The sequence below is a fragment of the Xiphophorus maculatus genome, chromosome 3 (genome assembly GCF_002775205.1).
Source record: "Xiphophorus maculatus strain JP 163 A chromosome 3, X_maculatus-5.0-male, whole genome shotgun sequence".
NCBI classification, from domain to species: domain Eukaryota; kingdom Metazoa; phylum Chordata; class Actinopteri; order Cyprinodontiformes; family Poeciliidae; genus Xiphophorus; species Xiphophorus maculatus.
This window is the reverse complement of record NC_036445.1, coordinates 24,480,682-24,498,355: the sequence shown is the minus strand read 5'-3', so window position 1 is coordinate 24,498,355 and position 17,674 is coordinate 24,480,682.

Below are 17,674 nucleotides of genomic sequence, written 5' to 3'. Positions count from 1 at the left end.
TGTTAGTCCTCATACTGAGCGGCGCGCTCGGTGGGGGCAAGGATGACGATGATCAGAGCTGCAATCATATCTGACAAGGTGATATGTCGTCCCTGCGCTGTCTTTTAAAAAGCTGCGCGTGACGACTCGATGAGAGGACGTTTTGCCAAAAGAATCACGGAGCCGGCGGGGGAATTTAGGAAAGGAAATAAAGAGAAACTGTGAGGTGGAGAGAAAGGCCGAGTTTCCTCTCGGTTAAACTAATATCAACAGCTAAAACACACAGCCTTTAGTCACTTACACACTTGACTTTACAAATAAGCCAAACTAAACATTTGGTGATTTCTTAAAACTCCTAAATCTCTGAAACGTATTGGAGCTCTATTAAATTTAGCCTGGTTTCGCTCATTCCTGTCCCATTCACAAACTCTGCTGTGGGGTCGGATTTCTGCTCCTTGTCTGCCAGAGACCTGTTTGTGGCTGCTGTGGTATTCCACGCTGAATGAGTCATGTCTGGTGGTTATTATGGGGCAGGCGTTTGGCTCACCCCCTCCGACTCTCACCCCGTCTAGTGGCAGCAGACAAAAATTACATGATGTTTTTTGAGCCTCGTCCAGTTAAGCTGACGAAGAGCGGTTCTCATTTAACCGGGCAAGATGAGTTAAGAGCGCATTTTTGCCTTGTGATGTAAGAATACCTGACAGCATCGAAGATGGCAAAGAAAGCTCTAAAAAAGGAAATATTCACAGTGAGCTTCCTGGAAATGAGCAATTTGTAAAACGAAAACATAGAACTTTACTGAATTCGTAACTAATTTAAGCTAAAAATAGAACCTTTTGTCTTTGAAAAACAGCAAGTTTAATGGCTAATGACAAATAGACAAGCATCTTAAGCGTGTCTAATATTTTCCACAGTACAGTTTATGTTTTAGATGGTAGGAATCATAATGTCTTACTTGCATGTTTGTAAAAGGAGAAAAGGACAAGAAATGCACAGGCCCTTATTGTTGTTATTGTGGCACCACAAATTTAAAATGAAAATGAATCTTGTACCTTAAAACACAGAACAAACTGTACTTATTTGATTCTCCAGTTCTTACTGATTCATAAGAACTACTCATCTGAGATCTGCAAAACTGAAAAGGACAGAAAAGTCTGCCTAATATCAAATCAGACTAAAGCTTTCCTGTTTTATCTTTTTCTTTTTAAGATTTTTTTTGTATTAATTAAAAAAACATTAAGTTTTCGATTCACTCTGATTACTTTGCAGTAAACAATTTCAGTAATTTTCAGAGTTGACATAATCCACTTTATGAATTATCCGAATACCTAACACAAGATTCTTCCATAGTCATTTGAAATTTCAATTTTACCGCAGATTGAAGATTGAAAGCATAAATGTTTTGTTCTCGTTGTCACCCTTTCCTATGGGACTCAAAACTCCCAAATCTGCTAATAATATCTCTCTATTTCTCGCAGCATTGTGAGAAAAACTAGTAGCAGCCATTTTGAAACTGGACTTTCTTTCTTGAAAATCTTCTTTACAACCCATACGATACCTTTAGGGTCCAACGTTAGCAGGAACTTTATTAAATGGTTTTGCTGTATGAAGTAGAAAACAGCTCGTCTTGTCGCTCAACAGCAATTGTTTATTGAAACCCTAAATTATTGTCCAATCATCGGCTTCATGGTAAAGTAAGAAATGTTTGACATGAAAACATAGAGTAATGTTTTAACATTTTAGTGAATGCTAAGCTGTTGTTTAGTTAAACATTTTTGATATACTCATTGATGTACGTCCTGCGTTCTGAGGCAACGGACGATTACCAACCCCAGGCATCTCCCTAATTAGTTGTTGAAATGATTTTTATGTTATTATATTGGATACATTTCAACTTTCCAAGGTCTTGTCATCAGGTTGATTCATCAGTAGTGCTTGTCCAAGAAATACAAACTAACCCCAGGCTGTTATTTCTTGGTAGCGCGAACAAATCCAAACATAATATTAATTTGTGCAGGACGGCCTTTGTTTCCACAGAGTGCCTCGTAGCAGCAGCGAAAGAAACGGACATACTTTCGAAGATTTTGAGCTGGTGCTTAAGTTACGTGCAGTTATCATCAAATTCTCAAAATAACCAGATGATTTGATATTAGCTGCGCAATAAAAAAAAATAAATAAAAAGGTAATTATGTGAGTCAATTAGATTTTTCTGTTCGGCTTGGGAACTTTTTCAGCAGAGATGGCAATGAATTCCCAGCCACGTGTTTTATTGAGAAGCCTTTCTGCAGCCACAAACAAATTAAGCTGTCTCAGGAAAATCTGGGGTTCAGTGACAAATGATTGTGTGGGGAGAACTCAGCTCACCTTGTTCATATCTACTGTCTGCTTCCTAAATATTCCCAGCTGGGAATCCAGATCCCGGCCTGCAGTGGCACAAATTCTCTGCTGGGAGCCGAATGACTTTCTGTTTCTGAAGCTGTCCGTTTTTATTTCTTCAGTGTTCAAATATAAATGAAAGCCGTTTCCTGGCTGAGACTGAGAGAGAACATGTGTGTCCACTGTATGTGGGAGACAATGTGTGTGTGTGTGTGTTCTGTCTGTGATAGTTTTACCATGTGCAGAGTCCCTGCATGAGGTTGAGTATAGTCGGATATGACGGAAGCTGTCAGGACCAGGCTACTGTCGGAAATCCGTCCTCTGCTAGCACTACGTCCTCCTTTCCCTCTGCTGGCTCATTCTTGGCTTTATAAATAGGTTTTATACTCATTGCACATACTGAAACTATCACTAAATAAAAAGATGAGATCACCCTGCTTCAGTACGTTAAATACATTCTGGCCACGTTCCATTCTAAACCACTCTTTTATAGATTTGCTGTTTAGTTTGGATCCTTTCAGAATAAGAAGTTCAGCCGTAGAACTTTATTTATTTTTACCGTTCTACCTTTAAATTTGTATTGGTAAGGAATTGAACTAGGCCCTAAGTGTTGTTGTTATTCAGTCGTATTTATCGAGGAAGGTCATCCATCCTACCAGTCACTGGTTTTGGTAATTTAATCACTTGGTCCCAACCTTACCAGTTTCAAGCTTTCCATTGCAGGTCGAAAAACTTTAAAAATCTCCCTCAAGAATTGCCATGAGGGGAGAAAATGGTGAGTTGTATAGAAAATTCAAATACAAAAACACTTTATTGATCCCAAAGGGAACTTAAATAATATAATTAAATAGCACATATATGTTTTTTTCCCCTATCTTCCGTCGACTTTATTATTTTTTTTCTTGTGTTTCACACAAACTGCACTAACAACATTATCATTGTTAGCACTTTATTAGAGGAAAGTATGACTCAGTAATGATGCGGCTGATTATAGTGTGTTTTAATTACATCATTTAGAGACAGTTGTAAACACTCACTTACTCAGTGGTTCTGAAAGTCCAGATCCGGACCCAGTCCAGACCATAGTTTTAGGGCATCATGATTTCCACCCAGCAAAAACACAGACAGGATCTGGGAATTGAACGTATAAAAAGAAATCCACTGTATAAAATTTTTTATTACAGGCTCTTAATCCGCTGGTTTATAAGCTCTCTACTCGGAAGAGGAGAAAAATAAAAGAACGTGTAGAATAAAATGATTTTTCGCCAGAATATCAAGGTAGCTTTAGTGTCCTTGCTGTACCTTGAAGGACGAATCATCCACACTGGAAAATAATGTAGTTTAAGTCACACTGGGCTTTGTGGTCGAGCAGACAGCAAAATAAATTGGGAGGTATGAATTAGGCATTAGCATCACCAACCATCTCACAGGAACAAGTGTCAATGGGGGTGGTGACAGCATCAGCAGACATTTTATAGACATCTTCTTAAGTTTTACCTTACAAAGTTAGAGCTGCATAGGTCATAAGGTAAGAGTTACAGGCATAAAGTGCTACTTCTTTTGCTTGTATGCTGAAAAAGAGATTTCTCAATTTTAAAGTTTTGATCTCATCTTTAGACATTAATTTTGACAAACTCTCCTCTAGCTGCTTTGGATATTATTGTTGTGATTCAGCAATGTAAATTTTGGACGAAGTTGTGTTTTCTTGGCTTTGAGAACACGAGCATGGCAACAGCCTAACCCCAGCTAAAAGCAGACTTTGAAGTGCCACATAGAGGCAGCTATCAGATTCGTCTGGTGCCTAGTCACTCCCTGGCGGTCCTTCGGCTACACCCCCTGGTTTCATGTCCTCTGGATGGACCAGACTCCTCCAGCCAGGACTTTCCTGCTCTCCCAACCCCAATTCTAACCTTAACCCAAACCCTATAATTAGCTCTTATGGAGGGAAAAAGCGAACCGCACAAGCCATTTTCTGGTAATTGACTGCAAGTAGAGTTTAAATAGTCAGAGACACATGCACACAAGCTCAGCTTGCATGCATGCACGTGCTCTCACATAAACATAGCTCCTCATAGACACACAGAGTGGGTGCAGCTGCAGCATGTGCGATAATGAGGCAATCCTTGAAGGGACTCATCTGGACTGCGTTATATCATCACCCTGGAAACAATCCACCGCTTTAAAATAGGAGTGTTTGCTCGCAGTCAGCTGCGGCATGACCTCATCCAATATAATTTCTACAATCAGGGGAAATAAAAGATATTTAATGGGTGAATTTGCAAAGCACAGCGGTTTACTTAATGTCTTAGATTTTTGTTGTGCTGACTGATTTAGAGCTCTGTCAGCCACTAATATTTGTCTAAACACAGACTTGCTGTAAATTTGCTTTGCACCTGACTTTTGTGTTCTGTGTGGGATAAACTGCTACAAAAACAAAAGTAGCATCTTTGTTTTCCTATTGTTATTCAGAATGTCTTAAACACCGTTAATATTTGTCCAAAATTAAAACGCATAAAAGGTATTCAGTCCCCAGCGTCCCCCAAAGTGTGGCGCTTATTTGTAATCATCCCCTTTACTCTGATACACCTAAATAAAATCTAATTCACCCAAATGCGTTAAAAGAGCACCTAATTAGTGAATACAGCCCACCTGCAGGCCTCAGAGGTTAGTCAGTGAACAAACAGCATCATGAAGACCGAGGTCGACATCGTACAGGCCAGGGCAAACGATGTGGAGAAGCATAAGGGAGTTTATAAGGCCACATGTTGCTCTTTGAATGACTCATGATGTTTATTATTCTATCAACATAAAATGGACAGAGTGTGGCACAACTTCTAGCCTACCAAAACAAACATGGCCACAGCAGCATCATGTTGTGGGGAAGCTTTTCTCTAGAAAGAAAACTTGCCAGAATTAATGGGCAAAAAAATATATATTTTTTAAACCAAAGGAATGTGCGTATGTGTTAGAATGGTCTAGTCCAGGGGTTTGCAACCTGACGCTCCGGAGTCGCAAGTGGCTCTTCAGGCCTTCCACAATGGCTCTTAGTAATGTTGGCTTAAAAGGATAAAGAATCAGCTTATGTTTTATATATAAATTTAGTAATAAATGCTAGTTTAAGCAGTTTTTTAGAATCACACTAAAAAGTACAAGTGATATTGTGTTGGATACTTTTTTTTTGTCCATAAGCTGGAAACTACTTTTTAATTTTTAATTTTTATTTTTTTCCAGTAAGTCTCAACATCCCACAAAATAAAAAGTATCCATCTTCTTTTCTGCAAATGTTTTATGTTTATTTATTTTAAAACTTAAAAACAAAACTAAAATGGGTTTCTTTAAAAAATTAAAAACATTTCCTGAAATGGACATTTCTCTCTTTTTTTTTTTTGTGAAGATCCTCTAACATTCGCATCTCTAAAGAAATCTTATCTGAAGGCAAATATGACTCTTAGCGTTGTAAAGGTCTAGTCAAAGTCGAAGCCTTGAGCCAACTGGGACTCAGAATCAGACATAAGCGAGAAAACCTGCAGCTGTAATTGCAGCAAAAGGAAGTTCTCCAAAGCGTTGACTCAGACAGGCTGAATGCAAACACACGCCACAATTTTCACACTTTTGTAGAAAATTCTAACAAAACATGTCTCCTCCCTCGTCACAGGTACACGCCACCTTATGTTGGTGTAAGTAAACCAACATTTACTGTGACATTGTAACCACATGTGAAAAAGTACAAGGAGTGTGGATACTTTTGCACTGTAAAACAGTGCAGCGCTCAGCTCAGGTGGTCTGCCAGGTGTTCCCCTTCTCTAAAGACTGCGTGTCCCCTCCTGGTGAGGCTTGTAGCTATAACTCCACATCTGTATGGTGGAGTTTTGCAGTAAATGTACTGTTTTATACACTTAAACCAGGGATAAATTGTTATAACAGCACATATAAGCTGAAATATAACAGCATTTTTTTGTCTATTTTGTTTATAACTGAAGAATCGTTTGTAATGATATGAATTCAATAGCAGCCACGTCACTTCTGCCTTAGACTGGACGTGTCGGGCCTGTTCCCCAAGCAACAACTTTATTAAGGTCTGCGCTTGTGTGTGTGTGTGGGGGGGGGGTGCGCGCGTCTTTGTGAGGTTTACTAGAAGGTTGCGATGGTCCACAGGGTGCAGCCCTCTCCAGCTGCGGGTTTACAAGGGTGTAACATCAAACGCACGCATTCTCGCGCGTTTAGCACGCGGGTCTGACACATCTTTTACTTGATCCCTCAGAGTCCCTTAACAAGTTCATCAAAAGAGCTCATCTTATTTCATCCATTCCTAGCATACCGTTCATTCTCCGGAAGCATTTTTAAACACAGCTTTTGTCATGTCCAGTGTAGCTTACAGGATTTATTTGTCCTTTTTGTGAGTAAAGAGATGCAGACTGGTTATAGTCAGGGCGATGATCTAAGACAAACCCGTCATTCAGCGTCGGGCTCAGCAGGTGCATGAGTGCAGCTGATAAGGAAAAACGAAACCTCGTCTCTTCAGCCTCCTGCAGTCCGGTGATGTCAGTGACACTTTTAAAGAAGGATTACTTTTCACTCTCGCTGGACGTTTCTGTGAAACTCGCCTGACTGAGGCGCAGCAGTGGAACCGTCATAAAACTCTGTATGAAGTATGAAATGTTTGCACTTGACCTGCCTTAAAACTGCCTTCACACTTTATGATATTTGTAATACATATCCACATTAAGTTTTGTAACATAACGAAAGCTTTCTTTGGTGACTGACATTTACAGTGTCTTTCTTCTCCATCTTGAACGTGTTGATTTTGGCATAAAATGCATCTCCATTAAATAAAATACAATTAAAAAACTAGATGCAGACTTCGGCAATCTTAGCAGTCTGCATGTGGCAATTGTTAATGTAGCAATTGTTTATATTTGATAAAATGAATCCTCTGATCAGACGGTGATGCTCAGTTTCACTCTGTACGCCATTCAGACATCAGAATTTTCTCTTATGAGTTGCCAATTTTTTTGTTTTATGTTTTGATTTGCATCCTTACTAAATTAAATATTAAAACATATTAGGGTTTTTATTGATAGATTATTTGTAGATTCTATAAAAGTCCAGGTTCAGCCTAATCACTCGCTTTCAATTAAATTAACAATATAGAGTCTGAAAATACAAATATTTTCAGAAAATATGTATCAAGTGCAGCTCTTCATGCACAATACTCCTTTACACATTATTGGCTGGCGTTTGTGAAGCAGCCAATCCGGGACTTGTGTTTGTTTTTCTTGGCGCTGATTGGCTTATTTCTAGAACGGAAATAAGGAAGACTGCAGATATTAACTTATAATATGTTGCTTATATCTTATCTGTAAATAGCCTGTATATATTTATATCTCCCAACTATAAGCCTGGTTTACTTTTTTGATGTCTAGATGTGAATATTTGTCATCCATTTTTTTCCAGAAAGACTGACAGTTAGTGCCTCTCTTGTGCCTCGTGTCTTTATTCTCTCGCTCTCCCTCCCTCTTTCTCCTTCTCTATCATAAAAACTGCAATTTGGTTTGCAAGTCTCAGTCAGTCAAATCATAATCACTTTGTACCCATGTCTATTTCCATTTCCCTGTAAACTCTCCCTTTTTGTTCCCCCCTGTCTGTCCTCTGGTGATGTGAGCTCCCTGGCATCCGAGGCAGCCAGTCATTACACCATGGAATATATCAGAGCCAACCAAAGCCCTAAAAGTTTGGAAAACTGTGGTGTGCAGGATTTTATTTATTGTTGCCTTTTACAGTAGACAGACCCGGTTAACATAAATCATTTGCCAATGATTAAAGGTTGAAGCAGCCATTAGTTTATCTCTGTCAGCTCCAACAACCCGGCTGATGCATCCAGGGTTGGCTCTGGAAATGAAAGGAGTTGACCAGAAGACCAAGACAGCTGAGCTCATGTAACCACCGAGGGAATGACGCGGGGATGAAACACAAGCGGTAGGCAGAGACGGTTGCACGCAGCAAGGGGAATTAAAAAGTGAGGGAGAGAGGACTTTAAGAGAAAGTTAAAAATACAGGCAGAGGTGAGGAGGACTGAGTCAGGTGGTCAAACGGTTCCCGCCACCTCATTAGAGGCAGTGACATCACAGCTGATTTCTCTTTGAGACCTGCTGCTAGAGCTCCACCACCGCTCTATAGCGGAGAGCTGGAGCTGCTACTGGCCAGATTAAGCAGCAGAGTCTGGGGAACTGCTTTTATGTTGCCAATAAAGGGAGGCTAATCACAGCAACGTTTCTTTTTTATGTTGTCATTTCAGTAGCCGGGTGAGAAATGAACTACCAGAACTAATTTACTAAAAATAAGGTTTTAACAATTTTCTTTTAATGTATACCTGATACTAATCGGTACAGAACTTCCCATTTGGATTACAGAGAAACAAAACAAGTACTGCACAAGTGACGGGTCCATCCACAATGGTTTTTAAAGAGATATGTCTGGGATATTTTAATTAGAGCTTTGGCAACAGGTTTTATCTGGTTATTGCTTGCGGGAAATAACTTTCACTCTATTTCAATTGAGTACAAAACCAGATCAGATGGTCCTGATGGATGAATGTAGTAGATTGTCTGAGGTTGGGCCAGAAAGCGGACTTGCACCATCTTAAAACAAACTAAATCCGCAAGCCACTGGAGATCTAACTGGTATTTTATATTTCTGGGTGTCAGATGACGTAGTGCCGACGTCACGCAATACAGATGGGGGTCTGGAAGTAAATGCAGCCTGTTTACTTCTGTTCATATGTAAGTCACATTGAGCTGTGACTATTTCCCCTCCTTCTCTGGCCACAAACCATGTTTTTAATGGGGTTTCTGTAGATTGCTGTGAATGGTTGACCTGACTCAACATTAACATAAAACTCCAGCATGGATTTGGGTTTACAGAAGCTAAATAAATTATTTACAAGTAGATCCAAGCACATAGGGCATTAGCATACTCACTGTGATCCATTTTGCTCTGTTTTGAACCAGAGAAATCCACTTTCTGAACACGCAAATTCATACTTATATATTATACATGCGAATTCACTGAGCACATACAGTAGCTGCAATAAGTGGCCCTATCATTTATAAAGACACCTTTCTCTCCTGGACGCAACATGTCACACTTGAGAAAATAATACCGCTACATAATAGAAATGGCAGCAGAAGAGTTAGCAGGAAATAAACGTTTCTGATAGAGAAACAAATGTGATTTATGCAAGCTAATATTTGGAGGGCTATAGTCATAATTTATTACAGGATTCAAAGCAACCAGTGCAGTATTGCTGCCCAGCCTCACAGGAATAGACTGTTGTCCATCTTTACTGCTACTTATATGTGCTACTTGACAACAATACATTGCAGACTCAGATAAAGCAGAGAAATCACTTTAATGTAGTTATTTTTAAATAATAGATGAGATGTCATAAATCACCTATAATAGCTAGCCGCATCTCCACATTTGAATTGCAGTAGATCACCTTTAGAAAAATGAAGATGGGTTTTACTACCAAAGACACACATATAACAAACAGATCTCTTTTAAATAACATATAGGACTTGGTAACACGCTACGACTATTGGCTCTTTTCCGCTAGCACCTAGCAGCACGGCTAATCTCATCTCAACTCCACGTAGTTTGGATGGCTTTCCATTACAATTGTGTAACAGCTCTAGTGGGTGGGACTATCCCAGGGTCCAAAAAGTACCACGACATGAACTATACGCCATACAAACACAACGCTACAATGGAGGACATGGATGATATGAACATTGTGCTCAATCGGCCACTGGTGTTTAAATCTCCAAATCCACTCAGTCGCTCTTCTAGTTTTTCAAATGGCGGGTTGGATTATTGTTGTGTATTCATTCTTGTGACCCCACCTCCCAGCCAATCAGTGACTTGCAGTCTTTCGACATGTTTATAATCCAATTCCACACATTTTACCACCAGCAAAGTAGGTTCTGAAAAGGGGCTGGTAGCACGTGGCCGTTACTAGTGGAAAACCACATAGAGCCAAGTCAAGCCATGCTGAGTGCACGCTATTGGAACAGGGCCATAATTTTTAGATTTATACACGTAAAGAGCAGAAGACCCAGACGCTGTCTTCTCAATTATCATTCTGCAGGAGGCGCTTGTATCTTCCCCTTGCCAATGCAGCATGGGCTCAGTGTGCAAGAGAACGGTGTAAATCTTTAAATTCCACCTTACTTGGTGGTGCTTGGTTGCAGGAAAACTGAAGAAGTGGCCTGTTTTTCAGTGTTAATTGTAGCACGAATTGGATATGTTAGAGAAAAGCCTTGGCAGTGTGTGTAGCAATAAGGAGGCGGACGAGCAGAAAAGTGCTGGAAGGATGGGGTTGGACAGCATCATTGGAGTTTGGAGAGTTTAGGCCCATCACCGTGATGCTCATTTAAATCCTCAACGCTAAAATGAGCGTGTAATGCCTTCCTGACACTCGATATAAACTGGAGGCGGGAGAGCCTTGAGCAATATGCTTCTCCTCCAGTTGCTCCTGTTGAGTCGGTCCTCAGCCAGAAGCTGTCTGAGGAGACACTGAGCACAGGTGTGAATTTGTCTAATTGTGTTTGTCTAAAACAAAGAGCACGTTAGGAATAATAATAAATAAAAAAAACATTTCAAGGTGAAAAGTCAGCTCAGACAAAATGCAGGAGAAATGAATCTAATTTTAAATGAGCTCCAGATAACAGATTGGAAACAGACGTCCACCCTGCGGAGTTTCTTTTATTGCTCCTCCGTGTTCACAACTGCGACGGGATTCACACAAACTGGATGAGGCACGCTCATACGGCGGGGGCCACATGCATGACGACAGCCTTCAGACGCACTCAGACACACGAGATAAAAGTCACACAGACTTTTAATTCCCCAGCATTCGTCTCATTGTTTTACAGCATTCTGAGGGTTGTCGAATCAAACAATAGCTTTTTACTGTGAGCCTGAACTCGCTGCACCGCAAGAGTGTTTGTGAGAAACTCCATCATAAAACGGGATATGAATGGAAAAACCTAAGAGAGCGAGCACGGCTTCAACTGATGTCTTCCAGTTGTGTGACCTCTCTTTCCTTCTGCTTCTTTTTTTTTCTGTCTCTCTGCTTCTCTTGGTTTAATAAGGCCAGCTGTAGAGTCTGGCTCTCTTGGGAAACACAGTAGAGTGTGGCTGGCGCTGAGGCTGCATGAGGCTGAAATTGGGGCTGGGGTGGGGAGCAAGTTATAGGGGGGCGAGCACTTCCGACCGGTTTCCCGATGCAATACACCATGCAGTCTGGAGCGCTGGCAGACGGCCACCATCTCTTTCCCATTCGTCTTTTTAGTTGAAACCTTTCTATTTGACTTGTCTTCCTGTTCTCATTCCTGTCGTCATGCCATGCTCCCTGCTGAGGAAGACCAACAATTACTTTTGGAAAAGAACCACTCCAGACGTCTGCTCAGTGGCATCAAAACAAGGTCAAATCCTCCTTTCTAACCCGTTTCATGTAAAATGAGAACATCTGACAACTATAATAAATAACTCAGTTGCTTGGGGTATCGCTACCCATCTATCTATTTGCCTGCGTTCTGCTCCAGACCTGCATTGGAGTTTTGACAGGCCCCTGACCCATGCCAGAATGGTTCAACTGGGTTGAGACTGTGGGTGTGTGTTGTATATCAGTCTTTGTGTCAGTTGTGCTTTTGTGTGAGTGTATGTCTCTCAGAGAGATTGGACCCAGCTAAGCTGGTGGGTGTTTTTCATCAGACTAATGAATAATATGTCTGAGTTGAGAAAAGAGTATAAAGCAAACGGAGAAGAGGAAGGGAAAGGTTGGGGGAGGAGACGGGTGGGGTAATGACTATCAGATGGTGTTCTACTACTGTGCTGCTGCCACCACTACTGCTGCTGCGTCTTTTAAGGGGAGAAAACCACTCGGTTTTACAATTTATATACAGTATATTGTCATTATACCTCAGAAGTGTGGAACGACCGGCGTGAGAAAGAACAGCTCTGCCTCAAATGAAGAAAGAGTCCAATGACTAGACCAAACAGAGCTGATCCCATACCCATGAACAGCAACGTTTTTAGACTACTTGACACAAAGCTGCATTTGCAAGAAAGGAGCTGATATGTTTCTGAATCCAATTTTTCTCAAGCCCAATTTGAATGATCACCATAACATGAAAGTGTTTTGTTTTTTTCTGAGAAGCCTCTTTACTTCCATAACTCTTTCTACAATGCACTTACTTTAAGTACTAAGCGATCTCTTTGCTTCTACCCACAGCAGCAAGACATTATCTCTCTGTGAGTAATATCTTACTATGACCTTTTTTTTCTTTCTTGGAACAAGAAAGCTCACAGTACCCATCTCAGCTGCAGACAATGCATTTTACATTATATCATGTATGGTAATACTGTTAGATCTTTAGCAATGTGTGATATTAACTCAAAAAAATGATGGTCCGTTAAACTCGGTTAGACTGGAGACCAAAATTGCAACATTTGTTACGTTTTCAGCTGATGTTGTTTGTGTTCACACTGCACTGTGTCAAATCAATTCAAAACAAAAATACTTTATTGATCCCAAAGGGAAATTAAATAAATAAAAGAAGCCCTCTGAGCAAACTGTCGCCCCTTCATTCTCGGTGGCGCCGCACCAAGAACCACTTTAGGAAACAACATGAATACCTTTGAACAAGACACTGACCGCAACTTCTGTTTTCACAAAATATGAACAAAAACAGAATACGTTTTGTTCATATTTTAACGGTTGTAGGATTTCTCTTTTGTCTTTGGTAAAAGACCTCTATCCATTTCTCCGCTAGCGCTAGACTCCCTCATCTGTTTTGGTTGCACTAAACCAATATGCCTTGCGCAATAGTCTGCCTCCTGTCTTTGGAGCGGTCTCTGGTCCCTTTGGCATTCACATAAGCATTTGAACCACAACAGAGTTCACTTCAAACAAACCAAGCGCTAGGTTTTTAGGCAGAGCAGAGTTGGCTATTGTGTTAAGCATCAGAGTTGAATTGCGCACTCCCACTTCCCCAAATGAACCAAACCATCTATTCAAGCGAACCAGAGTTTGATCAAAGCAAACTAAACAGGGCTGGTGTAAATGCATCCTACGAAGAACTAAGGTAAAGACATGATTTGGAAAAATCTAAAGTACCATTCACAGATCCACTGGCCAATCAAACATGATTGTGTTGAGCATTATTTCCTTTAGGTTATTTTTATATCTCCAGCTTTTCCAAAAGCTCTAAATCATACGTCTCCATTTCAAAGTATAATTTCAAAATGTGCAATAAAAACACTGCAACCATTTTTAGTATTTTTCATCTTATCCCTAGAATCTGTCAGTGCAGTCTGATTGACAGCCAATCCTTTCCAACAGAGATGTGTCCTTCTTCATTGTGACTGTGTTGTGAACTTAAGTCAACAATTTTATGTAAATTACACCATTATTTTTCTGTAATGTAGCTCCTTCCTTCTCATACAGCCTTCCTCGCCCAAATACAGATGTGCTATTCTAAAAAGACTCACAGTCGACATTATTTCGAGTCCAATGTGTTTTAGCCTGGAGGCAGTAATTCAGAGTGAAATGGATGCTTTGTCAGACCAGCCGTACTCTCTAGAGGGATGCAAATATGAGGAAGATCATGCTAATGCATGTAATGATGGACCTCAGTGGATGTAGCTGGACTGGAAAAATATTTCAACAATATATAGGCCGACAGCGATCGTATATAGTTTTCTCCAAATAGTCCATAGATAACACGACTGTTAGGGAAGTTGAGTCATGGTGTGTGGGCGATGGCTACTGGATGGTTTGATATTTTCCCTCTAAATATTTTAGGAGTATCCAAATAAACTGTTTAACATGCTTGTGTTACAGTATGTTGTCTACAAGCCAGAGCTGAAAACTTTCATATTAAATTTCACTTGCCGTATTTTCAAGAAACTCATTGACGCAGTCCATTCTGTGGCGTATCCTGCATCACATTACATCTGCTTTTACTGCCTCTGTCAATTTATATCAAACATACCAAGAGAAACGATTATTTGGAAGCAAATCCAACATGCATCCTGAACCTAAAGTCAACTGGATTAGTTGCAGATTTGTTTTCCACAATGCAACAGTCGTGGGTCATTAAATTGGAGTGCAGGGTTCCAATACCTTTCGGTCAGCCTGTTTTGATTATTGATTACTTTGCAATGTAATGTAACTTTATCAGAAGAATTCTTGACTGCTTCGTTTGTTGCAAATGGTCAAATGTGCATCAAGCGACCAGATTAGACCTCGGTAAGAGGCAAATATGTGTCTGGTGTGACAAAAGATTGATGGATGGTTCCAAATGTAATACTTTCTTTTTCTTTAAAAACTAAGCAAATTTGTTACATTTAATTTTTGTTTTTTATTCATTTTGACTTCCACATTCTGTTTCCGTTCTCAGTGTCTCAAGCGCTTTGTGTATGTGCTGAAATCAACCGCTGCAACCAACATTGGCTTCTGTTCCTTCACTAAATACCACAGCATAAACAGTACGCCTGAGACACGAAGAAACAGGCGGGGAGGGGGGAGGAAGTGTGGACGCAAGAGGAAAAATCGACAGAGAAATTGAGAGTGATGAATGCTGACTGTAACATTGTGTAACTCGCGTATTATTCATTATGCCATCAGTTTTCAGCAGCACCTTAGTGCTGCCAAGCTACACAGAAGATGCATACCAGCAATAGCTGCTTGGTTTAGAGTTTTCACAAAGGTACCACTGAGGATTCTGGACTTCATAACTAGGTTTTACATTGGCAGCCAGCCTTTAATTACTGATGATTTAAAGATGGAAAAGCATGTCGAGATTAAGCAGCTACACAATGATAATCAGCAAAATCCCAAGATTTCCTCTTGTCTTTTATATGTTTCCATATGCTTCTCTTGAAATTCTCTCTTATTCACTTTTCCAGACAAATTAATTAAGTTGCACTTACTCTGTGTAATGGAAGAAAAAGGATACATGGCTTTCAACAAATGAAAATCTGAAAAGTGTGACACTGCATATGTATTTAGTCGTGTCTCTACTAACTTGACATGTCCACAGATTGAAATTTTGTTTGGATTCTTTGCTGAACTTCAATCAGAATGGATGGACGCATTTCCTTTCTGACCAGAGAGTCTCGCAATGTAACACATGAATATGGTTTGTTCTGAATCAGTTCGTTACATTTGCATGTTTAGAGTCTTTCGTATATGCCACGTCAATTTTATTTAAAAGTGTCTGCTGATTTACAAATCAGCAGACACTGACTAAAATACTGAACAAAAAGGAGTAGTGGGGTCAGGAGGGGTGCTGATGCCTGTGTCCAGCAAACATTTCGGGCGAGAGGCGGGGTGCACCCTGGACAGGTCGCCAGTCTGTCGCAGGGCAACACAGAGACAGACATGACAAAGGCAACTGCAACTGCGCCACTGTGCAGCCCTGACAAAGACATAAAATAAAACTAACTTATACCATGTCAGAAACCAAAGAGTACCTTTAACAGGTGCTCTTCTAGGATTTACCTGTATTTTGCTCCATGCATTTCCTCATCAATGCTGACCAGCTTCCCATCTCTACTGTCAAAAACACATTTCCACAGCATAATGATGCCATCACCATGCCTCACCATTAGGATGGTGTGCTCAGGGAAATGAGAAGTGTTAGTTTTCCTCTACACATAATGTTTTGCATGGCCAAAAAGTTAAACATTGATCTCATATGATCAGAACATCTTAAATAGTACTTGTTATTCTTTTCTTTGGAGAATGTCATACTTCCTGCTTCTCTACCAATAAGGCTCCTCTCTATAGAGCGCTGAACTCAAAATTTGTACTGCCTACAGATGATTCCACCTGAGCTGAGGGTTTCTGCAGCTCCTCCAGTGCTTGTATGGTACTCTTGGGACTAACGCTATCCTTGTCTGGCCTGTAAATTTTAAGATAAGAACATTGTTCCATATACTAACCCTGCTTTGAACTGCTCCAAACCTTTATTTGTCTGGCCTTCACAGAACATTTATATATATAATCAGATTAAACTACAGTCTCAGGGTTAATATTGTAAAGGGAACTGAAAAAAATCAATCAATTTTAAAACTTTATCATTTTCTTTCCACAGTTATGTTCTTCTCTGTGTAGATGTATCACAATCTCAATAAAATCCACAGATGTACAGTACAGACCAAAAGTTTGGACACACTTTTTAATTCAATGAGTTTCTTTTATTTTCATGACTATTAACATTGTAGATTCACACTGAAGGCATCAAAACTATGAATAACACATGTGGAAATATGCACTAAACAAAAAAGTGTAAAACAACTGAAAATACCCCTTATATTCTAGTTTCTTCAAAGTAGCAACCTTTTGCTGTGATTACTGCTTTGCACACACTCTGCATTTTCTGGATGAGCTTCAAGAGGTCGTCACCTGAAATGGTTTTCACTTCATAGGTCAACCTGCCCTGTCAGGTTAATAAGTGGGATTTCTTGCCTCATAAATAGTCATGAAAATAAAGAAAACCCAATGAATTAGAAGGTGTGTCCAAACTTTTGGTCTGTACTGTATGTTGCTGTAAGTTCAATTTCCCCACATGAATCCTTTTGCAAGGCACTAAATGTGTTTACGATTAGAAACCTCGGGCCCTCTAGTGTCAAAAACTGTGAAGTTGAAAAGACTTCAGGCATGGCTCAGTAAAACCATTAGTGGCTTTTATTTATAAGCTCAGTCTGGCCGGCCATCTTCCAGCTCTGTGGCTGCACTGCGTCCAGATTTCCAGACCAGAGGACAAACACAAGAGGGACGGCATTGTGAATAAAAGACACCAATTAGAAAAGCAAGGTTTCACTTGACTTCTCGCAGTCGACAGTTTATCACTGGCAACAATGTGCCAGAGCAAAACAAAGCATTTTAATCCCATTCCTTGTAGCCTGTTCTGTTGTTTTAAGAGTTGAAACGTAGAGCAAAAACTATAAGTTTTTGAACACAAACTAAAAAGGTACTCAAGATTTCTTGAAAAGATTTTGGTAACATGTTGCAGAAAACAATTAACTTAGTACAGAGTTAGGTGATCTCATTGCCCCCTCTAGCTTCCAGCTGATAGTGCTTTGTCACTTCTTCCTATCTGTAAACCTTACTCATGTTGACTGGCTGGAGAGCTGCTATGGCCCCTGAGGATGATGCAAGCACTGTTTTTGGGTGGATTTCCCCTGGAAAGCATCAGCATGCAGCCAAAACAAACTACTGCTGATGGCTCGCCTCTTGCCTCCGGTCTCT